This window comes from Balearica regulorum, chromosome 1, assembly GCF_011004875.1.
Source record: "Balearica regulorum gibbericeps isolate bBalReg1 chromosome 1, bBalReg1.pri, whole genome shotgun sequence".
NCBI lineage: Eukaryota > Metazoa > Chordata > Aves > Gruiformes > Gruidae > Balearica > Balearica regulorum.
Window position 1 is genome coordinate 10,609,360 of NC_046184.1, and position 27,067 is coordinate 10,636,426.

The 27,067-nt window shown below is 37.9% G+C and overlaps 1 protein-coding gene across 2 annotated transcripts in view; it reads left to right on the top strand.

Moving 5' to 3' along the window:
* PCLO (piccolo presynaptic cytomatrix protein) overlaps positions 1–27,067 on the top strand; it is a 378,115-nt gene that overhangs the window by 102,906 nt on the left and 248,142 nt on the right. The gene's annotated exons all lie outside the window — the stretch shown is intronic.

Genomic DNA, 27,067 nt, shown 5'->3' on the forward strand with positions numbered 1-27,067 from the left:
TATTAGTTGAGCAGATGGTGTTTAGGGAGATTTAGAGAAAACAAAAGGCTCCACGGAAATGAAATTAAAAACCTCTTAAGGCAAAAAAAACCCACAAAAACCTGTAGACTAATTTTGTTTTAAGTCAGGAGAAGGCAAGGAGGCTAAAAGTTCAGAACAAGCAAAAAACAATGCAAAAAAGACCAAAAAAGAGCTAAGGAAAGTTTCAAAATAAGCATGATCACAGTAAATGAGAAAAACATAGTGGATAGGGAATGTAGAAACCACACAGACAGACCAATGGAAGGGCCAATAGTGGGAAGATCAAAGACAAGTAAAAAAAAGAAAGAGAGAAAATATCTAGCCGAAGAGTTTCTTTTTTCCCCCCCCTTTTTCTGTTCCATGTGCCGAGGCACTCTGCACTTTAATCATCTTAGGCATAGCAGATGTAGGTTCCTGGCATTGCACAGCATCAGGCCATCACCACTGGCTGTTTTAATTAGTAAGGTATGGACATGTGTATCCAGAAAGGAGTTCCTTCAAGGCCTAAATTTTAATTGTTTGGATTGGTTTTTTGCAATTAAATCAACAAACAGTCACCGAACTTTTGTAGATACTGTATTCCCCCTAAGCAATCAAGGTGATGAACCATTCAGAATAACAGCATGAAAGCGTGAATTGCCATTTTGTGAGTAAAGTCTCATTTTAGTTTTCAAGATATTTTAGATCAGCAAGTGCTGATCCCTTGGGGGAAGAAAAATTATAGGCGAATGCATAAAATCTCAAAGTTGTCAAAGGTAATTTATTGTTGCTTCTCTTGTATCAGATATAGAGATTCATGGGCATTTTGTTGCATATAGAATGACAACTTCTGAAACAAATATTGTAATTTCCTTCCTTTCCAAAGAAGAATCAAAGGAAGTCTCAGTACCTCCCTGGATCAGCATATTACATTTTTAATTGCCTGTCCACTGAAGACAGTGAGAGTAGTTTTGTTAATTTAGAGACATTTCAAAGCCTGCTGAAGTTAGTTGATCATACTTCATATAGCAGCGTGTTTCTTTTAACACTGTAAATGAAGATGAGGAGTTTGCATAGAAGGGTTAAGAAAATGAGTTGCAGTTTCATGTGCATCTATATACTGTCTTCAGTCAAATAGCTCTATGCCACCAAAGCCATTAGGATTACCCACACAGCTAACAGCTACATCGATGTGCTTTCAGTGGTGAAACAAGACAGAGAAATAAGTTTATTGTCTGTTGCTACTTTAATGTCTCAAACAGCATTCAGTTACTCCAGTGGTTCTCTTCTTCTTGGTAATTATCCTTACTGTCATGCTCTGTTCTACAGATTGCCTATGATGGATCCCTTTAAAGAGGTTACAAAAATATGAATGATGTTTCTCAGCTCATAGTAAATCACTGTAATAAATGTTTACAGGTGGATGTTGCAATCGTTACTTGTTCAAGCTTAATGAAGAGAGTTCAAAATAAACTTCGTGACTTGAATTCTAGTTTGAAATCACCTCTGTAAATTTTTCACAGTAAGTTGGAAAGGTTTATTTTTTTGACTTGAAGTTTGAAAAAAAATCCCAATCTATTCCTGTTTGGATTGATGGAAGTAAAACTAGCATTAAAATAGCATATAGTTCACATCTAACACATAAGAATGTGTTGCTGTGTGAAGATTGTGAGCCCTACTGGTTTAATAAGCCAGTTTATATCAACAAAGAATCTGCTACTTTTTATTGTGCTGCAGCAAGGGGTTTGTGATTCCAGAATAGATAAGAAGATATAAACTATTTCCTGAACTTCAAGTTCTCTGATTTATATCATTATTTTAGAAAAAAAAAAATTGTAAGAAGAAAATCATAAAACCCATATGAAATTGTATTCCTGGTCTTTCCAAATAGAGGATGCATATTATTTTGATTCATATCTTTCAGTGTCTTTTCTCTCCTTTTCTTTCACTGCCTCTTCTCTTCTCTTCTCTTCTCTTCTCTTCTCTTCTCTTCTCTTCTCTTCTCTTCTCTTCTCTTCTCTTCTCTTCTCTTCTCTTCTCTTCTCTTCTCTTCTCTTCTCTTCTCTTCTCTTCTCTCCTCTCCTCTCCTCTCCTCTCCTCTCCTCTCCTCTCCTCTCCTCTCCTTTTTTTCTCTCTTTTTTTTTTTAATATATATACAGAGAGAGTTTTATATATATATATATATTTTTATATATATATATATAATTCCTGGAACATTATTTTTATTCTTAGAATATCTTTCATTTCTCAGATCTCCAACTGGTCATCTTTTATTCTTTCCTGATGATTCAACCACTAACTTCCCAGGTAGCAAGCACTTTCTACTCTAATGTTAGGAGCATTGTACTTTTGAGTCCAAATTTTGTGAACACTTTTGCACTTTTGCAAACATTTGACAGCACTTTCTCTTTCTGAGTAGTCAATTTTTCAGTGTCTTCCTCATGGTTTGAACAGTTGTTTCATCCAGAAGCAAGGAAGATTAAAATAACAGAAAACCTTTTACAATATATATATATAATGAAAATACAACTACAGAGCTAAAGAAAAATGACAGTGGGAGTAAGGGCAAGTGAAGAAACAGAAATAATTTATAACTCATAACCTGTAAAGAAGTAATATGAAAGATGCAAATGGAGCATGATTTTTTTTTTTCAGCAGAAGCTATTGTGTGGGTTTTTTACAGCTGCATACCAGCACAGTATTTTTGGTTCTCATTAAAGGGATCCAGCTTGTTCTATCCAATGTTGTCATATGAAAAAATTCTACAAAATCAGTGAGGTCGAATTTCACTGGGATCAAGACCATCCATTCTTTTAGTATTAATTGTTTTAGGCTCCTATTTTGCAAAGATATACACATCTTTTAATTGTGCACTTTAAAAATCTGATTACTTTTAATGGTGCTAAGCCAAATACATAAACCGGTGCAATGTTTGACTAAGCAGTGTATTTATTTTTCCAGTCAAAATCAAAGGCTTACAAAACTGTATTAGCAAATAGAAAAAACGAAGGAATACAAGCCTTACTTTTTGAATTTGTTTAATATTGTCAGAGCCCAGTGTATGGAAATGTCATTGACTGCACTAAGAGAAAGAGTCTATCAATCAAATACAAATCATTATTCTAAAGCTTCTGTGCTTTCTTCCAGAAGTAAAAACTTTTTTCACTATTTAAAATTATTTGTATAGGAAGCTAAAGAGTAGTTAATAATTATGGATAATAAAAAAGCCATCCTTTCATTTCTGCTCAAAATACTCTTTGGAATGGCATGAGATTTAAATTTCACACATGGTATTAAAGGTTGCTGTGGTCTGTGAAAATTTTGTGCAGACTAAACTCTTACGTCAAAGCTTGTTTCTGTGGCCTTACTAATATCACTAAAGATACCAAGGTTAAACTCTTCACCTTCAATAACCGATTATCACTGTCTGGCTGTGCTTTTCCATTCCACTGTGAACTGTCTCATGTTAAATGCTGCCGTTTTACAGATGAGCTGTTATAAAATCATTATCATGTTTGATGCATTTAATCTACTTTCATGTGCCAATGTAAATCAGAACGTCTACTAATCTGTCAAATTTTTTCATTAAGGAAGTGTAATGTAGTTATGGAATATTTCTGAGCTTTCTTTTCGTAATGTCAAGTCACCATTCCACAGCATGAGTGCTCAGGACAGCAACAGAATTATGGACGTTAAAAGGGAGCTCTGGAGGTTTTCTACTCGAGCCCTCTTCACCTGACAATTAGATCAGGACTTTGTCCATCGAAGTGTTTAATGTCTCCAAGGATTGAGATTCCACAGCTTTTCAGGGCAACATCTCCCAGAGCGTGAAAAGGTTTTCCTTATATCAGAAGTCTGCATGTTCAGCTAGCGCCTGCTGTCTCTCGGAACACCCCAGGGAGGTGTGAAGGGCAGGTGATGGGTTCTGCTGCCAGTAAGCCCTCTGGCTTGTTCTCAGGTGGGAGAGCTGTCATTTCCTCTCATTTCCCAACTATTTTGCAAGCAGCCAGAAATTCTTCAGTGTCTTTATCAAGTCCTAGAAAATAATGGCTTTATGATTAAAATTTTTGGATCACAAGATTTTAAATAGAAAGTTTAACAAAGGTTATCCAAATATTTCATCGTACTGCTGTAGGGAATGTGGTGCCATTGCATTTTTACAGACAGTTGGAATAGAGTCAGAAGGAATGGGCAACTTTCCAGGGTAAAAGGGTACGAAGCAAAAGTAAAAACTAGCTTTATGTAGTGCTTTGGTTTGATGATGATCTTACCCTTTGTAATGGCTATTATTAAATATCTTTTGTGATACTCCGTGTATCACCCCAGAAGGTGGGTATGAGCAAGAGGACCTCATCTCACTTAATATTAGAAGTCTCCAATATTGATACTGGAGTTAGTCACTTGAGGCTACCTATACTCTCGGTGGAACAAAGCAGTCCTCTTCGGAAAGGGTGCTGTTTATCTCATCCTGAAGTAGACATCTGAAATCAGCCGTATTAATCGCACCTCCCAGTGACTGTGGGGGGGTCAAAGGTTATCTTAACTAAAAAGTCAATCACTTTATGCCAAAATGAAAAAGGTAAGAGGGGTCAAAATGCATAATATGACTCAATAGTTTCCTTTTAAATAATCTCCTGAGCTAAAATGTATGACAGTTTAATATCATATTCTACAGTAATATTAGCATAAACTTCTCTTGTGAAAAAGGAAGACACTTTGCCTTGGAATTCACTTGCATACAAGTGGCATGTCGTAGTACTACTAAAGGCTGAATTTGGAAATTATTTCCTCAGATCATTGCTAGTAGAAGTCAGACTGTATTATATTGAAATTCTGCCAATATTTTGAAAGGGCAAAAGTTTAGTGCCTTGTTTGCTTTGTTCACAAACACTGCTATAATTATGCTTGAACAAACATTAAAATCGTGCAAGGTGAAATACTTGCAAGAGAAAATTCTTGCAGGGGCTGTACTTAAAGATACTTTGGTAATCGGTAAAGGACAGAGATGACTGATAACAGCTTTTGCTCAGTTTTTTTCCTCTGATATAATAGTTATTTCTATAATTACTGCCTGAGCATGAACTTGCACTTTCTTAGAGGTATAGATGGAATACCAGAATGTACTGTCCACAGTAATTAAATTCTTGTCACCCATTGCACCACCTTTTCCAGCATAAATGTACAACCACACTTACATATGATGTGTAAGCCATGCAAGACTCCACTGGACTCCCGGGCAGAGGATGAAGAAAGAAATAGTCGATGTCATATTGTGTAACATTAGAAAAAACATTCAGATGCTATAAAAATAAAGTGAAATTAATCCGTTGTAGCTGATTCAGAAATTACTTCCATCACCCTCAGATAGCTACAAGATTTTACAATTACAAGCTGCTTTCTCATGTAAATAAAGAAACTGAAGAATGAAAGACTCACAAATACCTAAAAATTACTGGGTTTACCTATATTATAGTTTCAGTTAACTGCAAATGAGTGAATTGTGGTTCAATAACTGCTATTCATGTCTATCAGTAGGAACCACAACTGTTTATTGCAATGCTTTTTGTTTCTAAAGACAGAGAAGCCAGGAACGTTCCTCTTATCGGGGCTTTCTGGAAAGTAGGTGTCTGGATTTCATGCATTGGAAATTTCTTCTCCTTATCTTTTACTAATGGCAGTTTGAAAAATATGGTAGATGCTAAAATAGCTTCTGAGATACATTATATTACAGAGGTTTTAATGAAATAAGCAGAAGCCATTATCAGAATGACTAGAGATTTGAATTTCTCGGGCCAGACATCCATTAGTCTATAGGACATTGCTGCTATGAATTTAACCTTAATTCCTGTCTAGAGAGAGGCTGAAACCAAGACAGACCCTTTAGAAATGCACACTTCTCATGAAACTCAAAACCTTTTTGATCCACAAGGGATATTTACCTTGTTACAATCATTACTCTGTAATTGCTTAACTACTTTGAAGTGGTTGTAGAGTACTTGCAAGGCTCTTTTTTTTTCTTCTTTTTTCTTTCTTTCTTTTTTTCTTTTTTTTTAAGAATTACTCTCAATAAAGAGACTTTCCTTAGAACATTCTTGCAGTCATACTGAGTCTGTCACACTGCTAGTGCAGGGAATCAGTTAGGAGGAGGCCCTTGCCACGGCTGTTTCCCAGCCTCCAGGAAAGCCCCAAGCCCTACGTAGTCCGTGTACGAACTACTGTTGCTTCTGAAGCTGCTTTTATCTGAGTGCTCTTCAGGCTTCTTTCTTTACCTTTAAGAAAAAAAACGTATGTGTTTCTTCCTTCAGTGGCTGCATATGCCAACAGGAGCCTCAAAATACCTCTCACAGTTTCCGTCTGGTGAGGTCAATCCATAAAAGTACAAAACTAAATGAAGATCAAGTGAATATAACGCCAAGTTCAAAAGCATACAAGTAGCCTTCTAACTTCAACTCACAAATGTTGCTTGATTAATTTTTAAAGCAATCTTGCTTGGACCTGCTGGCTTTTCTAGAAAATGAAATATTAAGAGTTTTCAAATCCTCTTATCCCGGCACTTCCATTTTCTCCTCTTGCCGTGATTAGTGCCTTCTGATACGTTCCAAATGAAAGCTGTAGGCTGAATGGGCCTCCGTGCCATTTCTTCTGGGATTATGAGGAGGGTGTTGCCATTTTGTGCAATTTGCTAAACTTAAATGCCAGTGTCAACAGCTGAGTTTGCTGCAGTTTCCCAATGTACACACTTACACTATCAAATATTTATGAAACCATGGCAGACGTGAATGTCTGAGCTATCAGCTGAGATAGCTGTCTATTTTGTCTTCTCTCTCCCCACTTTCTTCACAACATCATGTATTACTCTTACAAAAATGCTGATCAAAAAAGACTGGTTTTTTCCATCTATGCTACGTATGTGCTGGCTGCATTTGCAAAATTTTTGTATCTCCTGGGCATTTTCTTGGCTTATTTTCATTTTGACAGTGTATGCAACTGTGTGTGTGGTTTTTGCTGTGCTACGGCTTTGAACTCTCTCTGCCTTACTGCCTCAGGTCTATTTTTTTTTTTTTTTTTTTTTTTTAGTATTTTGGATACCATCTCATGCAAAAGTGTTGTCATTTGTGATAAGCCTCATTCTATTAGATAATTTCTTTTGATTGGTAAATCTTAGTTTGCTTTATCAAAGGTCGATTCTAATAATTATAACTAGTCTTTCTCTGGTTTATACTCTTTCTGATCCAAATTAAAATCTCATTTTTATTAGGCATTTATCTAGCCTCTGCAATTTGCAAGATTGTCTTTTTTAGCTCAGGTGAGGTTCCATGTACGGTATCATATGCCACATCATTTGCAAATTCTCCTTTGGCCTTCTTTTTTGTACTTTATTTTTTTTGCTGTCCCTGCTTTTATGTTACATCTCTATTAATTCCGTAGTAATTCTTTTCTCCTTTAGTTATCTGAAAACTCTTGAGCACATCATGTGCCTCAGAACCAGCAGTTTTGGGCCATCGGATTCTCCTGATCACCTTCCTTTCTGCTGAGGATGACAGCTTGCAGTTAAAGAGTCTAGTCTGGTCAAATTTGTGTTACTGTTGTCTTCCAAATTCCCCAGGTTTCAGTGCTGGTGGAACTTTTAACAGCAAAATCCTTCCAGTGCTCTTTGACATTTTCCTTATGAATATGTCTGTTGTGGGGTAGAATCCAGTTACGTGCTGGTTTTGGTGCTTCTAAGAAACCTGCCCGATGCTGTGGGCTCCCAAGTTGTATCTCTACTGAAGCCTGCTTGCTGGCCTTGCATGGCATAGGTTGCATCCCTACAACTAAACTTGCTTGTCCTCCTGCAAGAGGGAACCTTGTAGGGCTGAGGATCTGCCTGGCACTGTCCCTCAAACTGACCAATTTTTGACAGAGGTAATATCAAACCAGGATGCATACTAACAGTAAAACTGGATGCATAGTCATGGACCAGTGCTTGAGTCTGTTCCACGACCCTATTTGTTTTACTACGCTAGAACTAGTGTCAATAATGTGTTGAAATTATATATACAAGAAGTTCAACTGTTAAAAGATTCAGTTCCTCAGGAGGAGGAGCTGATTTTCTCTCAGGAGCTGAAATAACAGTGTTGCCTCCCTTTATAGTCCCAAATATCAAGCAGTTAGGCATTCCCCAGGACAGAGGGAATCCCATATTCAGATCTCTTTTAAGCCTTATTTGGAGCAAAGGTTTGAGCTTTGATCCCATATCTCTGAACCCTGAGGCTTGCCGAGTCAGTCTGTCTCTATCTGTAGCCCAATGAATATTTAATTATTGAACAGTGGAATAGTACTTACAGAGCACATTATGGTGTATAGTTGCAGTCTTCCAGCTGAAAAATAATTATTTCAGTGGGTCTAATTTTAACACCTGAATTCTTTGCTAATTTATCTGGAACAATCTAATTTACTGAGTGCTGATGGTGTATAGTAATTGAAAGAAGGGAAAGGGTTGTGAACACTGTGTGCTAGGGTAAACTGAAGGTATCTGGCCTTCCAATTTGGCTTGTTTATAAGGAATTCAGAAATAAATGGTTCTGACATGTTTCTCTTTTCTGTATTGCTCTGGAACATCATGTGCCTTTGGCAGTTTGCTATTCTGGTCTACGTATTTCCATTGCTTTTGCGGCTTTAATCCTTTAAGAAAATTTAATTTCAGCTGGCTTTTTAGATTGTTCATGAAGACATCCTTTAATTAGTATGAGTGTGAACTGGACTTTCCTGTGCAATTGTGTGATTTATAATTAGTTGAGCTGCAATAGTACTCTACATTCTTTCTATTCAGTTTTGCCTGTGATAGTTTTTTCCTTCTATTCTTTCAAAGTTATTCTCATTTGTGTTCTTCTGGAAAAAGAGAGTAATTATACCCTTATGAATCACAACCTCTGCCCTGCTAATTACAATTAAGGGAATCCATACATTATTATATTTAGATTTCTGTATAAATCAAGACAAGAAAAAACAATGTGGTTTTTAGAAGCTGACATTATTTCCTCATCTCCTCCTCCTTTATTATACTGCTTATGTCTGCAAAATTGAAGAATCAGATGGAAACTAGAAATATGCAGTTGATAACCTCCTATTCAATCTTCATGCTTTTAAATAGAAGAACCTTTTGAAAAAAAAGTTTGCATAGGTTTTCGGTTTTTTTTTTCCCTACCATACTTTGTTTGTCCTCTATGAAGTATTCTGTGCAATAATAATGTGATGACCTGCTCTTCTCTGTTTCTGGAACTATCTAGGGAGTTCACAGTGTGAAAATTGTACCTTCAGCTATGTAAGGCTAGAAATAAATCTCTGTGCACATGTGGGAAAACAAAAAAAAAACACCGCAAAACCCATTATATTCCTGTTGAGCTAAAGAAGATCAACTGATGGAGAGCTAATTTACCTATTTTTGTCAGAAAGTCCTTTTTGTGCAGGAGTGTGCTCTGGTTTACATTTCTTTGTTAGGATAAAAGCAATTACAAGACAATTCAGGAAAGTACAGACCTTAAAATTTCTTTCCCTTACAGGAAGCAATCTTCCTGGGTGATGAGTTGCTACAGCAGTGAATCAGACCTGCTTCAGGAGGTGAAGGAGTTAGTGTTGTCTCTCCTAGCTGTGAGCCTACACCTTTCTCAGAGCTAGGCCGGGGGGAGCAGATGGCCCAATAGCTCAGTGGCAGCTCCTCTCACTTCTCCTTTCCCTTGAGTGTTTGCGAGAGTTTTCTTCCCAGTTTCCTTCTCTCTTCTCCATCATGCACAATTGGGGATGAGCCAAGGAGTGCAGGAACTGCCCTTCTCTGTTCAGCAGATCAGTGTTGCTGCTGGTGGTGTTACCCCACTTACAAGCTACAGGAAGGACAAAGAACTGGCCAAGCGAAGCAAATAAGAAGGTGATGAAAAATAACAAAGCAGTCTGGAGGACAGATTTGACAGGAAGATGAAGCACAGGAGTTGTTGCTGTGAAGGCAGTTTTCCTCATCTATACAGATGGTCTTCCTGCTATCCTGCTAAATGCAATGAAGACCATGTTTAATGGTTGCTACTCAGATGTGTGGCATCAAAACTGATATCCTACTTTACTGACTTTGAAACTATGCCTTGCAGATTAGTGGAGGAGCACACTGCACCATCTTGGAGACCTTTATTCTTGTGTTTGGGGTATTGAAAGCCTAAAGAGTGGACTAGTCCCCCTAGTTAGAATTGAATGACTGAGGGATGTACTATAGTTTTCGACCTGCACTGGCATCACTAGTACTTAAGACAAACATAAAGAATATATTCTATTGAAAATACAGAATCATAGAATCACAGAATGGTTTGGATTGAAAGGGACCTTAAAGATCATCTAGTTCCAACCCCCCTGCCATGGGCAGGGACACCCTCCACTAGACCAGGTTGCCCAAAGCCCCATCCAACCTGGCCTTGGACACTTCCAGGGATGGGGCATCCACAGCTTCTCTGGGCAACCTGTTCCAGTACCCCACCACTCTAACAGTAAAGAATTTCTTTCTAACATCTAATCCAAATCTACCCTCCTTCAGCTTAAACCAATCACCCCTTGTCCTGTCACTACACTCCCTGATAAACAGTCCCTCACCATCTTTCCTGTAGGCCCCTTCAGGTACTGGTAAGCCGCAATTAGATCTCCCCAGAGCCTTCTTTTCTCCAGGCTGAACAATCCCAACTCTCTCAGCCTGTCCTCACAGGAGAGGTGCTCCAGCCCTCTGATCAGCTTTGTGGCCTCCTCTGGACTCGCTCCAACAGCTCCATGTCTCTCCTGTGCTGGGGCCCCCAGAGCTGGATGCAGTAACCCAGGTGGGGTCTCACAAGAGCAGAGTAGAGGGGGACAACCACCTTCCTTGACCTGCTGGTTACGCTTCTATAAATACAGTTTTATATAAAACTAATAGGATAGCTGGTACATTTAGAAACACATGCTGAAACATAAACAACTATCCCACAACTGATAGCTACCTGTTCTCAAGTTTAACTTCATGTAATTCTTCCTTTGTTTTCTTCAGCTAAAAAGCTCTCAACATATTTGCACAGTGTCACCTAGTACTCAGAAATCAGCAAGTTTCATCCTGATGTACCCTCCACCCTGAAAAACGATGCTCATTTCATTAAAAATATGTTTTTATTTGTCTATTTACTCCCTGGCAATCCAATCAGAGATCCACCCTTCCCATAAATGTGTCCTATAAATCATAAATTTGATACTTAATCATGATGTGCATTTTTAACTCTCTGCCATGTAGACTTGATTTGTAATGAGAATTTAGCCAAATGTGGAGCAACCTCTTTATCAAAGACAAATTCAACACCTAACGGATTTTTTACTAAACTAATTATAGTTTGACATGGCCTGCTGTGAATGAAAATTTTTCTGTGGTCTGATGGGGTGAGGTTTGTATCACAGTACTAAGCTCTTTAAACATACAGATTTAAATGTACTCTCTGTATTTAAAGCGAAAAAGAGAAAAAGAATTTCAGTTTACTACTAGCTCTCAATAGTGAACCAGGGATGACAGTCATTAAACACATTTGGGACAACAGCATTTTTGGGGATGCAAGTTCTGAGAAGCACCATGGAAATCCATCTGCCAAGGTGTTTTTCGTGTGGTTTCTAGTCCCTGTTTTGTGATGGGAGATCCAGAAGATAAGTAAGAGAAATAATAGTTTGCTTTAGTTTTCATTCTTGATATTCATAAGTTGTAATTCAATTTCTGCATTTCTTCGCTGGTATTTGGAGTTGGGGATGCTCCTGAGGTAGCTTGTTGATTCTGATTGTCCGGTGGATTGGACAGCACAGGAAATACTCATCTGACAAAACCCAGATATGTTCTTACACTGCCAGTTTCATAAATAGGGATGAGGGACCGGAATGACAAAGGAATTGGCCAGCTGAACATGCTGGCCTGATCCAGGGCCTGGCTGCATTGCTTCCTTGTCAGCTGGGTTCCCCCCGTGCACCATTGTACAGATCTGTTGCACAGTTCTGACTTCTCTGCCTGCTGTTGGGAGCCATATTTAGCATCACTGTGATCACCGTGCAACTGGCAACTAACTTAGGGTATTTTTCCCCAGGGTTCCCTCCCTTTTGACCTAAAAGACAGCAAAGAAATTCAAATTCTCTTTCTTTTTTTCTTTTTTCCTCATCCTTTTCCCCTGTGTTCTGAGCTTCTTTACGGCTGGGAAAGTCAGAGATAAATTAATTATGTGTAAATATTGTGTCATGGTTATGTTCAGTAAAATAATGATAATCTGCACTTCATTAAGCAGTTCACTTTATAATCTCTCAAAAAAAGAGAGGGAGGAAAGAAAAGAAATCCTTGTCTCTCTTTTACAGCCCTCAGTAAGGATTTAATAGCAGATGCTGTAGTGAGGTCTCATACTACTAAGGCTTAATTGCATTTACAAAATGTGCTACAGCATATCTGCTAGATTGCTGAGCTATAACTTGTCAAATAAATACAGCACAATTTGTGATAGCCATGTCTGAATGGAGTTTATTCCTTTCTAATTTGCAAAATCTAGTCATTCATAAGAAGTTTGCTTTGCACTGATGTCAAGTAGCTTCATTCTATGGCATTGGATAAATTAATTTTATTCATGTAAAGACTAACATGCTGCTGGTGGACATAGCATCTGAGTGTCTTGGAAACAGTTTGAGTTTGGTTTCACTGCACATTATCACAGTGGGCAATTGTGATGATTTGTTTTACAGAGCAGAAAGCTTGTGTATGCGGATCCTTCAAGTTTTGAGATCTCCAGTGCCTGAATGCTTCTCATCTGGCCAGGGGACAGAGCTGAAAGCTAAGCCCTATCTCTACTATTGAGGCCAGATCACCAGCACACCTGGGGCTCAGTCCAGCAACGTGGGAGGACTCTTAGTGTTAGGCTGCTGGAGGGGAACCTGCATTTTTATGAGACTTTTCCTCTGCTGCACTGGACCATCACGGCCTATTTCATGGTCCCAGTGCTGCAGGCTATGAGCCATCAGTTGATCCACAACCGTCTATAGCAGGTGTGTGGGGACACCAAGCGGGGTTAGAAGCAGTGGCACCAGGCTTTGGACTTGGGGTGATGGGGTCTCAGCATAGCAGTGTTAGATGGGAATTACATGCATATCCTTACGGTGTGAAACTTGGCAAGTCTGTACCTAAAATCACAGCCCCTTAACTTCTGTGGCAAAAGTCCTCATTACTTCATCAAGGTTAAGAGTAGATTGTGAGCCAATTCTTTAGCTACATTTATACAGGTGATTTGAGTATGTCCAGAAGGTGCTGAGACCTGCTGACAGAAAATGACACACTCCCCTAGAACTTAATTATTTTACCCATTAAAGTGAAGTGGTCACATCCATACCTGGCCCAGGCTAACCTCCGCAACCTGCCCATTGGAGATTGCTCGGGACGGTGCTATTTACATGGTTAGAAACTAAGGCTAGGGATCCGTCAATGACATCAAATGTGGAACTGCAGTGCCTGCAGGCACTCATGGCTCTGCTTAACCTGATATGGTCAAAGCCTCTGGAGCCTTGATAAAGTGTCTAACTCATAGGGAAAGGTTGTGCAGGAGTTGAAGTTTACCCTGATGTTCATGTTCCAAGATAACTTCACCTCTGTGATTGATAGAAATTACATTAATCCTTTTTATTACTGTCTTGATTGACTATCACACCTAGAGGTGATCCCGGTCCCAGAGGAATACTACTTTTTGCGGGGGGGGAAATGTAAAGATAGCTGTGGCAGTAAGGGTGTCTTTTAGTTTTGCAGTGGTAAAAAATAAAAGTAAAAAAAAAGAGTCTTTGGTAAATCTCATTTTGGTAACATCCAAACTGTTCTGTTGCTCCTGGCGGAGTCACACAGTTAAACCAGCAGAGTTAGCGCTGCAAAATAGGCTGTTCAGCTGAATCAAACGAGAACTTTATTCAGACGTGTGCTTCAGAATGAAGTCTGTAGAAGGCTTATTGCAGAAATGCGATCCTGAAAATGCTTTTTACTATCCTTTTTGATGTTCTTAAGTACAGAAGATGTCAGCTTGAGAGAAGAAATGTGCCTGGCAGGGAGTGATGTTGGATATATGAAAAATGCATTTGTATTATGGCACTGTATTCCCCTTAGAACGTTAATACAAGGAAGTGCAAGCTATTTTGTTAAATCATGGATTCCAGCATGGAATCTGTCAGTTCCCCCAAGATGTTGTATTTTTAGCACTGCAAAGTTGCTTGTCACGCTTCCACATCTCACCTGCAAATAGTGTGGGAGAAACAATGAAAAATAGTTTAAGAGTGGTAAGGTGTAAACCTCAATCCACCTACATTAGTCCAAACTGCGGTATTTGCTGAGGCTGGCTGATATAATGCCTTTTGGTTAATCCTATAATCTAAGATGGAAAATCAATTTGCTGCATATTTGTGACAAACGCTTCTTGAAAAGAATTGAAATGGAAAAAAACCCCACCACAAAACAACAACAGATGATCTACCTGTTGGCACATGCATTTGTTTGGTCATGGATAACCAGGCTGACGTTTCCCTGTGAATGTTTCACAGTTGGAACTTTTGGTCTGTGTCAGGAGATGCACACGCTCTATACACTTCAGGTCACTTATGATTCCTCAGGCAAAGAAAGAGTCCAGGTGTCTAAAAATCTGCAGAGATAACTGATAAAAAGTACTTGAGGGACATCAGGACCTGCTGTTTCATGTTATAGCCAACTTTTATGTAACGTAGCCCCCAGCTTTTCAGTGACCCCACAGCTGTTACTTACACCACGGGTTTTTTTTAAGATTCCACGTGCTAAATAACTGAGAGCTAAACTGAAATCTGCATAGAAACGTGAAGCATATTTTGTAGACTACATAGCTGAGTTCTCTGCTTTTCTCTCAGTACTTAATGAATTCTGATTCTATTTCTTTAATCCTGACCAAATTACTGCCCTGGTGGACTGAGTCGGATGTTCAATATTATTATTGTTCATGTCTCAAGGACATAAGTCTTGCTTCCATTTCATATTGGTGAGATACGCAACTTGCAACAAATATTCACATTGTCTAAAAAATTGGATAAATCAGTGAAGGATATATGTAAGTGCAAAATGAAATAAAATAATTATATCTGTAACATTGATTTTATATTTTTCATTCCTTTTGTGATTTTTAGTAAGGTGAAAAGTTTTCCCACTCTTAAAACCATAAGCAAGGGAAAAAGATCCTTATTTCTTTTTTTTTCTTTTTTTTTTCTTTTTTTTTTTTTTCTACACAGAAGAAGTCTGATGCCTTTGTTACTGATGTTGTTTCGGTTTTTGCTCTGATTTTTCTTAGCAGCATTTTCCCCGAGCACTGATGTGACATAATTTACATCAGTACTCATTTTTTGAGATCTTGCATATCTGTAAACACCCTGTTTTCCCCCATCCCCACTGACTGATGATAAATAAACTGGGTGCTGAATTCTTGTTGATTTTGGTACACATGACAGTGGGTTACACTTTTGGAACTGTGCAAATATAGGCTTAGTTTCTGCCCTAGAGATCGTCCTTTTTGTTACAGTAAATTCAAGAAATAGATGACAGAAAAAACAGGATAACCATCCTTCCACAGTTCTTTTTTTTGGCGGGGGGCAGTCACTGGAATCAGACAGCAGGGAGTAACACTGGGGACAAGTTGGTGGAAGGCCGGTCTTGCCTCTAGTGTCCTTCCACGTGAAGTCAGCCACCTAATGTGGAATCTCCAAGCAATTCTCATTTCCCATCTAGCAAAAGAGCCAGGCACCTCTGAGCACTGAACCACAACAGCAGAAAAACTTTATCTTCTTTTCACTCGGGCAGCATCAATGGTCCTTCAACCATGTCTACAGAAAGATGCTGTAAGGCTTGCTCTTCTGGGAGCATCTTGTCCCTAGAGGCATGCATTTAGCCTTCTCCCTTTCATCTGGACTGCAAACATATTTAAATCCACCAGTTGGGAAGCAAACCCCTGAGCTGATCCCAATGCCTAAGTATCATTTTCTTAGAGATAGGTCTTTGCTCTTCCGGGGCTTTAAAAGATCCACGTTATATTGGGCACTGAATTGGGTAGCAAGGAGACAATTTCTGCTTAACACTAACCCAGTTGCACAGTTGTGTATTTTAACTCATGTGTATGAAGTTATTTCTGATTTACACTGTTACAAGGGGACAATTTGTTTTTGCAGAACGGTTATCTCGTTAATTTGTTCCACTTCTGGAATTGCAGGTTGTCCTCAAAGTCAGTATCACATTATTTTCAATTCCCCTCTGGAAGTCCCAATCCTCATCTTGCAAAAAAAAAATGTCTGTAAGTAATTGGTTATATGCGTGCTTTCCTTGCAGTCCTTGTGTTCACTTATGTTTGAAAAAAACCCACATTAGTTGCAGAAGAGTTTGCTGGACTCAGTCTTTTATTGTGTATGTTAGATACCTTGTCACACAGAATCACTGAACTGCTGAGGCTGGAAGGCACCTCTGGAGGTCATCTGGTCCAACCTCATGCTCAGATAGGGTCACTAGAGCAGGTTGCTCAGGGCCATGTCCATTAGGGTTTTGAATATCTCCAAGGAGGAAAACTACACAGCCTCTCTGGACAACTTGTGCCAGTGTTCAACAATACACACAGTAAAATGATTTCTGCTTATGATTAAATGGAATTTCCTGCATTTAAATTTGTGCCTATTGCCTCTTGTCCACTCTGCTCTTTGGAGTCATCCCAGAATAGTGACAGGCATCTGTTTCATTTGTAGCATTCTATGAAGTCATAAATGCAGGATTATACAGGCGATAACTCAAATGTTTTTGTGCTTTATGAGGTACTAACCACGTTTTGGCTACGTAATATCTGCAGGTGAAGGCCATGGTGCTTAGTGAGCAGGGGCTGATTTTACAGACTTAACAGGAAGTGCCACTGCGGTTTGATTATTTATTTCCCAGCACTTCAGTCCCTCTTTGTCTCTCTCTCAAATTCCCAGAACTACAGCACTTTGAAGCTGCTTCTTGGTATGACAACACATTTTAAGGTAGTTGTATTTAAACTGCTTGTGATTCAAAAATTGCATTGCAAAGACAGAATGGGAAACAGAGACTGTGGTGCCAATATAGATTATAGGCAGTAATTGTTACAGTTATGCCAGTGTAATTTTTGGTACAGCTGTTTCATTTTGACAGCAGATATTCCAAAGACTTCTTTACTGAACAGCAAAATGGTAAATAGTGAGTGACAGTGAAGAAAGGAAAAAATATATATATTTCTAAATGACTATACCTTTATTACAAATGTAACAACAAACTAGTTGAATGAGCAACACCCTCCCAATGAATAGTTTTTAAAATAAATAAATCCACCAAGTTAAATCAAGCTTATATTGATTCATGTGATTTTATAATTGTGAAGTCTGATATATCAGGGATTTGTGAATATTATTCTAACCTGTGATGCTTCCGAATTTGAGGATAAGTCCTCATTCCATTACTTACGCCACAATTGACTGTTTCTCCTATTTTCAAGAAGGGATCAATTTTGTTAATAAGTAATACTCGCTCATAAAGAAGCTGGTACTGGCTTTGCAGATACCCAGACAGGCTGTAGTCACACACTGAACATTTTTGACCTTTTCCTTCATTTAATTGCAATGTAGAAACAAGTGAATGGGAAGGCGATAGTGAGGGAATATCATTCCTTTAATTGAAATACATATATGAATTTATAGCTTGAGATGCACAAAGAAATTGTGGCAAAGTAGGTGCTGCAAAACTGGGTGTTTAATCATTTTTAGTTCAAAATGTCCTTCAGTGTTGTAGTCTCCATTTCACTTATTAGCACTGAGATCAGTTTTAAAAAACAATTAACAGCAATGGTAATTTTTATTGATAATACATATTAACTAATGCTTCCATCGTACATTAAAATGTTAACTAAAGTTACATAAGTCAAGTAGAAATTTGGATGCTGAAAGTTGTTTCTATTACCAGAAGGAACTGAGGAGAAATCAGGTAGCACTGATGGAGTCTTCTTTCTTTAGAGAAGTTGTACAAAATCCTTATTCCCAGGATGTGATAGAAATCGAGCAGGAAGAAGCAGTCGTCTCTCAAAATTAACCATTCTCCCTTTCCCCTTTTCTTAATGCCCTGGTGCTTGTCTAGGTTGTGTCTAGTCTGTACCGCATCCCTCAGCATCTTGGTCCCTCTGTTGACTCACCTCAAAACCTTCTCAAAATTAAATGTAGTGGAAGAAAACTTTCATATTTGGTGGAGAAGTCATTGCTGTTTCAGCCTTCCAGTTGGGCAGAGCAGTTAAAGACGTATCAAGGATAGCTGTGTTGTGTCTCTCCTGTCCCCCCTGTATTTACTGAGCAACTCGGAGTAATTCCTAAACAAAGTTTGGGATAACCATCAGTCCTGATTTTGTGAGGACGGTATTACAATCTTTGTGAGACCAAGGTGCTCACACGTGGCCCTGCACCTGCGTGTGAGCGTGCACTCCCTGAACTTGGCGGCAGCTTGGCCACTAATTCTGGTAGGAGCAGGATCGGTGAAATGCTGACAGAGTGACTGCTGTAATGCCTCATTCTGATGCTGTTTAGACCCTGCGTGCTGCAGGGAAGCGTGTCATGGGAATTCAGTAAACACCCATCTTTTCTATGCCTATGCTAAAATAATCAGTAGTTCATCATCCCAGTGTGTTGATTTCTTCTTCTAGCCCTAAAGTAATGTGCTGTGGGAAAATACTATAAATTCTGGAACCTCTGCTGTGCTGCATCCCCTCCAGAATGTTTTCGATTGCAGTGAAAAATATTTTTTTCTTTCCAAAACTCATTAAAAAAGTCATGACAGTCTTTATGTTATTTTAGTACCTAAGAGTTTATTTTCCTTCCTGAAAAATACAGGAAGAGAGACACTCCTAAAAGAGGTTCAGTGCAGGAAAAAGCATACTGTTATTAAGTAAAATGAAAAGCTCTATGAACAAGAGAGAGGAGTGTCACTTTTAAGAGTGCTTTTCTCATATCCTCTCTTTGCATTTTCCTATTAACCATTTTTAGAAGGCACATATTGTGCTAGGTGGTCATAAGAAGCTAATAGGTCAGCCAAGTGGGGCAGTGCCAAATTGAAATGTGTATTCGGCGTAAACTCAAGAAACTCAGATTTCATGTGCTTAAAATGGGCACCAAAATAGTTATTAAAAGTAGAATGGAGGTGAAATAATTTTAGGGGCAAATCAGAAAAATGGTCCATTTCTTAATGATTTGGATGAGCATTTTCAATATAGTTTTGGCACAATAAATTATGACCCACAATTCTGTGTCCATAATGTTCCAATCAGTTGCTAAAATGGGAAAACAATCAAATTACGCTATGTCAGTAAGCTGATAAGTAATTAGAATTCTCTTGAAGTGGAGCAGATGATGATACAGACAATTTCTCACTGATTATGTGAACATAATATATATTATAATATATATTATATTGGAGCATCGAGATCAAACCAGACGTATCTAACATGTGAATCATTTATATGAAACTACTTTGAAATCTTCGTGTTATGTGGTAGAAGCATGATGCTAGTAACAATTCCAGTCTGCAGTTGTTGTAAGCTGCGTGAGTTTTATTTCCAGTTTTAATTACTAAAGAAGTACGTAATTGGGATCTTGAGGACACTGGAAGGCTTTATCAATAAAATGTATTAATCACTCATTTTTTTTTCCACTAAGAAAAAGAAATTATGAAAAATTGTTTCTGTAGCCTTTTAACTACAATATTTAATTTAAAAATCCATTTCAGATATATTTTTGTATCTCTTTTGCTACAATGTATGATTTAATGTTTGTATCTATGAAAATTTGCTTTGCTATATATAAAAGATGTCTGTTAACCCTTGCTTCTTTGTGGACATGTTCTGTCCTTGGGCTTTGTGAATATACATTAAAATATAAACCTAATTACATGATAAATCAAAAAATGTGAATAATTTTTATTACAGAAGTAGAGAAAAAGCAATCAGAAATGCCTTATGGAAGACATATAAACTATATATGAAAAGTCTACTCTCCATGTTGTCCTAATAACTGCTATGATCCAGTAGAGAAAGCTGTATGATCACTGATACATGGTAATTTGTAATCATTAAGCATTCAGTGTAATTAAAAATCACCTCTATTTGTCAAATGCTATGACTGCAGAAAAAGGTATCTTTTTGTTTGTTTGTTTCATTTCCATCCCGTATTTGTTACTTAAAATGCTGTTCTTCATCTTTTACTGATTAGTTAATATTTGCAAAGCAATTTGAAAACGAAAAGGACTGTTTCAGTGCATCATTGTTAGGCAAGTATTGTGAAGAAAACTCAATTAGGTTTTTGATTTCCATTTTTGTGAAGAACATTTTCCAGCCAAAAGTCAAAGTTGGTGTTCAGCCTTCCATTGACCTTCATGCATTTAGCTTTAAAGGTGAAAAGGAAGTGGTTTCTCCTTTTTTCCCTTATTTCTCCCAGCTATGTCTTGTGACAGGATGGGTCAGTATTGAACAATATCAGAGGATCCTGCATAATAGACGTGTTCATTGGACTGCTAACCCAAAAGTGGGATTTTTTATTCCCACCTTTGCCACTAATTTATGCCATGTTCTTAGCCAGGTCAGTTTGCCCAGGTCAGTGTCCAACCTTTTTTAAATCTGAGAAGTGGTCACTGATGCTGTTGTGTTATGAAATGCTGATCTAAGAGAGATGTTCTGATTTATTGTTGTGTGCATGGATTTATGGAAACATACCGTTTCCCCTTTTTATCCACCTTGTGACTACTAATATTAATAAGGAAGAAAACAGCTGGGAGCATTTTTCCAACTGGGTACCCTGGAAAACTTGCTTCAGAGAGCTTTTCATTTTGAAAGCTTTTTTGCTTTTATTACTCAGATTTGTTGATTCTCATTAGACATTAAAATGCAATGTTTTGGTTTTGTTTTTAGTACTTTCTGCCTGTCTGTAGACTGTGAAAACAGCAGGGAGCAAGCCAGTTTCTGTATCACCAACCAACCAGTTGGGTGCATCATTTCCCTCTTGAGATGTTACTTACCCCAGTGGTGCATAGGATGAGATCCAGTTCAATGTCCAGATTCAGATGTGCAATGTTAGAAGTTAGTTTAGAATGTTCATATAAAAATAGATCTGTTTCACACACACTTAGAAAAGAGCTCTAAGTTCTTGTTATAATCAATACAGATCTAGTTAACACAGGATGGCAAACTTCAGAAGGCTCTTCAGCCCGTTCTAGGGTAGATACCTACCATCCTATCAGCTAATTTTTTCTCTAGACTCCATTAGTGAGGATCTCCCAACAAACGCATCTTGTGCTATTTGAGGTTTTTTAGGGATCCAAATATCTGAAATAATTGGGCTGTCAGATTTGACTCTGGATTGCAGAAGATCTTCAGCCGTCTCAGGCAGTGGTGGTAGACCAGGCAGGTTATCCCACAGCAGAACTCCAGCATCTAATTCCTTCTCTAACTCTCCAGTTCTTCCATTCGTTAGACTGGGCCATATGGGGGGTAAACTTTGGGTACATGACAGTCCTGTAGGCCTGAACTGGTTTGTCTGTCCTACAAAACTTACTGTTGGGAGCTGTGACCTGCAAACACAGTGACACAAATCATCCTCCTCAAAGGTATATGCTATCTCAACAGAAAAGATGCAGCGTCAGAAAATGTGTATTAATGTAGTGGTCTGTACTTATTGTCCTACCTAGAACTTGTGTTTGCTCAGTTAATCCAGAGCTCTTTGTTTCCCTTATCACCCACAGAGGTTACAAATTGATGTCTCTCCTACTAGAGCCGGACAGACAACCTTGTGTGGGTGGGGGTGACTCCTGTGGAACTGACACTTGCTCAGTACTTCTTAGTGCCAGCTCTCCAGGGGCTATCAGAAATGCTTGTCAGCTTTCTGTGGGGGATTAGTCTTGTCACCTCCATGTTACAAAGAACATAAAAAAACCCAAAACAAACCAAAACAAAAACCCAACAAAAAACCAAGCAAAGTGACAGCATATATTTTATACATAAGAAATTACAGGTACCTTTCACGTTTTTTACCACAATGTGTTGGAACCTTCTGATTTTTTCAGATCTGGGACACAATTCATTTCTTCTCTTCTGCATCCCAGAACACATAAACATTTTCCAAACATAGTTGTAAATCTGCTAGACAAAAAAAAAAAAAAAAAAGGTAACCATTAGCTATCTGTTCCAAATGACTTGCTGTTCTATTGTTCCATATAGAATATTAAAAAAAGATGTAAAGCGGAGTGCTTTGATGAGTAAATTGGCTGTTGCCCAATAAGCCAGTGATGATGAGATTTTGTGTGTGTACACGTAGCATTTTTCCCTAGTTATGTCCTGTATACGGAAGAAGGATGCCTGTAAATTTCCTTATTCTGCATATTCATGAAACAAAACAGAAATGAATAGCGGGAAAATAAATGGTCATATGCTTATCTGTGATTCATAATACGGAGCAATATGATATCCGCACCATCCTTCTTAGAAAACGACAGTAAGCCAAACTATGAGCAAACCAATATAAACAAAGCATATGGCCAGATCCTGAAGTCGCAGGCAGGCAGCCAGCAGCTGTGCCGTAGATCTTGCACTTTTGTGCACAACGGTTGCCAGCAACGATTCCCTCCACCGAACTGATCTGGCCTATAAAGGATGAAGCACTGCTCAGCTTCAGAGCTCTGAACCAATGCTTCCAGTCTGAACCTAGAGACCGCTTTGATCGATACAGAGCGGTCCGCATTGCGAAATGTCTTGGAACAGGTCTTTGGACCAGTATCTTGTCTGTTCTTTGCATTGTCTGTGCTGTGTTTAAATTTGACATGGAGATGTAAGGTGATTCACAGAAAATGCTTAGAGGTGAAAGTGCTAGTGTAAAGTCTGAGAACCATTGGTGTACGCATCATGGCCTTGTTCATTAACACCACTGGAGATTAATGGTTTCCCATTAAAAAAAAAAAGAAAAAAGTTCTAAAATTTGCTTCAGCTTTTTCTATACATCAGCCAAGATGATTTGCCAAATGCACATGAGCAGTAAACCCAGAATAAAATCAGAACATTGATGATTTCGGTTCAGCCACAATATAAAAGCTGTTAAGCAGGTGGATCCCTATTTTTTACTTTCTTACAGTCCTCTATTGTTATCATGAAATACATGATTCTGTTATTCACAGACTAGCACCTTTTACTTATACTGCTTTAAACTTGGATTCCAAAATGTGTTTAATATTTCATAGCTTTTTAGTTATTTAAGGAATATGTTTTTGTTTCTCTTCAATAGCTTTTATGAATGCATATGCAAAAGCTTTCCTAAAGTCCATATTAGAGTAATTCTGTATTGTTTTCTCTTTAGGTGGACTCTGTTTATGTGCACTTACCCATGATATTTTCATAGCTGCTCTCATTTTTGCCCTTTCCCCCCAGAGGTTTGGGAATGGTTGGAGTTAGCAACAAACCTTGTGTTTATTTCATTAGGAAGTACTTAAGCATATGTGACAAATCTGTTCCATTCATAAACTTTTGAAAAATCATGACTCAAATCAGGTTTCCCAAGCGTTCAACTAGCTCCCTCACTGAAAAGGGAGCCTTGATCTGGCAGTCTTAGTCCAAGTTTCATCAACCAAGAGAAGAATACCCTTAATAAAAATCTTGTGAGCCAGGAATGGCACAGGGAGGTCGCAGCTTTCTTTTATTTATTCTGATTGCAGCTTACCAGAACATCATGTTGTATACCAATTAGTTGCTACTTGCCAGTTCCCGCAGTTTTCAGAAGCACATAAATACAAAATGTAAATGTATGTTCTTATTCCTGTTTGTTTTCCTTAATCCTTTTCTGGGGATAACGTGTTTGCCATGTAACCCAAACTCTCCACTTCAAGACATGCTGCTTTCATATATTTTTCTACTACTTTTCCCAAGGGCAAAAAAGTATGTTCCAGCCTGTTTTCTGAATGAGTGCATTTCAATGAGATACACAAAATATATTAATGATACCTAGGTAACTTACATGTCATTTTCTAAAGTTCATAAGTTTTTAAGGGGCTTCTGAAACATCTTTCTGAGTGCTTTTCCCCCTGCTTAATAAAGACTGATTTATTTAGACTTCATAGACTTCATACTTACTATTTTTAGCTGTGCGAGTCTTTCAATTAATCTCTTCATTTTATTGTGTCATTCTGCAGTAAAGACAGACTTTGTATGATAATCAGAGTGGACTTGCCAAATAGTGCCTATATTATCACAGCTACTGACATTCTCCAGTTACTGCAATTTTAGTTTGGTATGGTTTGGACGTTGCTTTCTGCACTTCTTCTTGTGAATGTTACGAAAGTCAAACTATTTTGTTACCAGGAACGGGCCAAATACTAGGGAATGCAGAATGTTTACTTGGTAGGATGTTATGAGGTAGCCCATCAACCAGGCTGCTGAATCGTACATCCAACTCTGAGTATCAATTTCAGTTCCAATTGGAATATTTTCCAATTTATGGCCATCCTGGGGTGGTGATGCTGCAGCACTGTTTTCTTAATACCCTGCCCTGCGTAACTGCTGGCTCATCATGTTGTGGGAACTCCCCCAGTTTTAGGTTGGGTTTGGTTTGGTTTCCCCCTACAAGTATGGGTAGCACTGAACATCTGTGGCACTGTGCCACGGTGAAATGTGGCAGAGCATAGCACTGCTAACTGCATGGCATTAGTAATTAGGTATTTACCTCTTTGTTTTAAATTTGAGTGTGAATGTCTATTGCTCTGGATGCAGAGATCTGTTTATTACCTTAATGGTGCTGTATAGAATTGTTTTAAATCCAGTTATGACTGTTCAGCATTTCCATCTCCATAGTCAAACATGATGGCTTAGTGAAAAAGAACATAGGGGTTTTTCTATTTATTAGATTCTGGAAAATTCCTCTTACTGCATTAGACGCATTAAGAATAACCAAAAAACCCTTGATTTTTATGGGGGGTGAGTGTTGTTTTAGACGTGAAGCATATACCATTACAATAGGTATTTATAAAACAGAACATAAATCCAACCTGGATATCTAACATTTAGTAAGCTCCTCTCTACTATGCCTTTTACTGAAACCGATAAGCTGGGCTTAGTATCATAGGTGATGAACAGGTACATAAAGTACCAAACACAGAAAAGTATATTCATTACATGGAAAAGTAATTCAAGTATGTAATACAAGAATGACACTGAAAACTGAATAATCGATTTTCTGTGATGCAGTGGTTATTCTACTGTGTTGAAACTCTTAGAGCAAAGAGAAGATCTTGGACTTCCTGCGTGCTTTTCATCATGAGGTGTACTGGGATGGGGAAAGGAAATTGATATGGCTGCTATTTATATCAAAGAATAAATGTATTGTAAAACCTGAAACTCACACAATCATTATTTATGAACTAGAGAAACTAGAGATGAAGATGACTTGGTCCCTGAATCCTGCCAGATTTCAAATGTCTCTGATTTTGGTATTCAGATTATGAGTGCTTTCCTTTTACTTTCAGATTTCATACAACCTTGTCAAGGATGGGGTTTTCACAGCAGTTCCTAACAGTTTGCAAATTACCTCTATTGTATGATCTCCCCTAGGACTATATGTCATCTAAGGTATATGCTGTGGGACTTTCACGAGCAGGTGTGGTAAGCACTGTCATTATGAAGGAAGTCCAGCCCATGAGACTAGCTGATAGAGGTGAGGAAGGAGGCATCTGAATTAATTAGAATTCATCCAAGAGGCTGCATTAGATCAGCGTGACAATTCAGTGTCAAGTTAAATAAAAATAAAGCTGTTTACATGACAGAATAAAAATATTAAAAATTTGACGTTATGTGAAGAATTAAAATGATATCAGTTTCCACAATATGGGATGAAGAGAGGGAATATAGTTTCAAGCGTCGTGATACTGAAATTTCCACCCTCAACTCTTACCAAGTCAGGTAGGCTCTGACTCACCAAGTAATATGAAATAAAATACTTAATTTGAATGGACAGAAATAAAATAATTTAACTTGGAAAAATATTTAATTCTTCTTTTTATAATAAAGCAGTGTAGTTTAAAATTTCCTTGCATAAAACTTTAATTTTTAAAGGACAGTACTTACCTGATTTTAAATTTTTTACTAGCTGTGCTGGTTGCTACCTATCTATTTTCTAACACTTCCTAGGACAGCAGCTACAGGATTTTCTTCTTGATAAAAACACGAGGAATATTGTGTTAACATAAAAAAAAAAAAAAGAGTAATTTTATCTTATTCTCTCTGTGGTTTTGGGTACAATCCTGAAAAGTTAAAATTTGTTCTGCAGCTGGGACAAGGCTTTTGAGATAGATGCAGATTCAAAAATCACTGCTCTATTTTCTAATTAACTATTATTTTTTTTTTTCATTCATATGCATTGGAATCTATTAGTTGAATAGTCACTGAGGCCAGTGAACTGAACTGAACCATGCTGAATGCTTGGAATTTAATTATCTTAAATGCCTTATATTTATACGCAGTAGTTTGGCACAAATTTGATTATATAAATAGTAAATTGTTCAGTTAAAGCACTGTTAACAACTGAATAATGGTATACATCAGTGAGATTTTGAAATAATTTAAGCAAAGAAATTTTTGGTGATACTCAATTTCAGATGAAAGTTAGAAAAAATGAAGAAAAACGTGTAAACTTGGAAAGTTCTAGAACTACATGTTTATGCATATCACACTACTTTAAGGTTACCAGCAAAATCACAAAAAATCAATTTGATTTTTTTTTTCCTAGAGTGTATTTTTATATGTCTTGCCTGGATGGTTTGAGTTAGAACTGCAATGCAAGCTCTGGTACTCTCTTTTCGAACAGGGAGGGCACTTTGCTGGTGGACACACCACCATGAGCATGCCTGCTGCAAAACCACTTTAAATCAGATCAATCAATATATGAATGGAAAGAAATAGGTACTTTTAAGATGTATTACTTTGACCCTCTCTATATGCCTCTTTCCCAGTGATAAAAA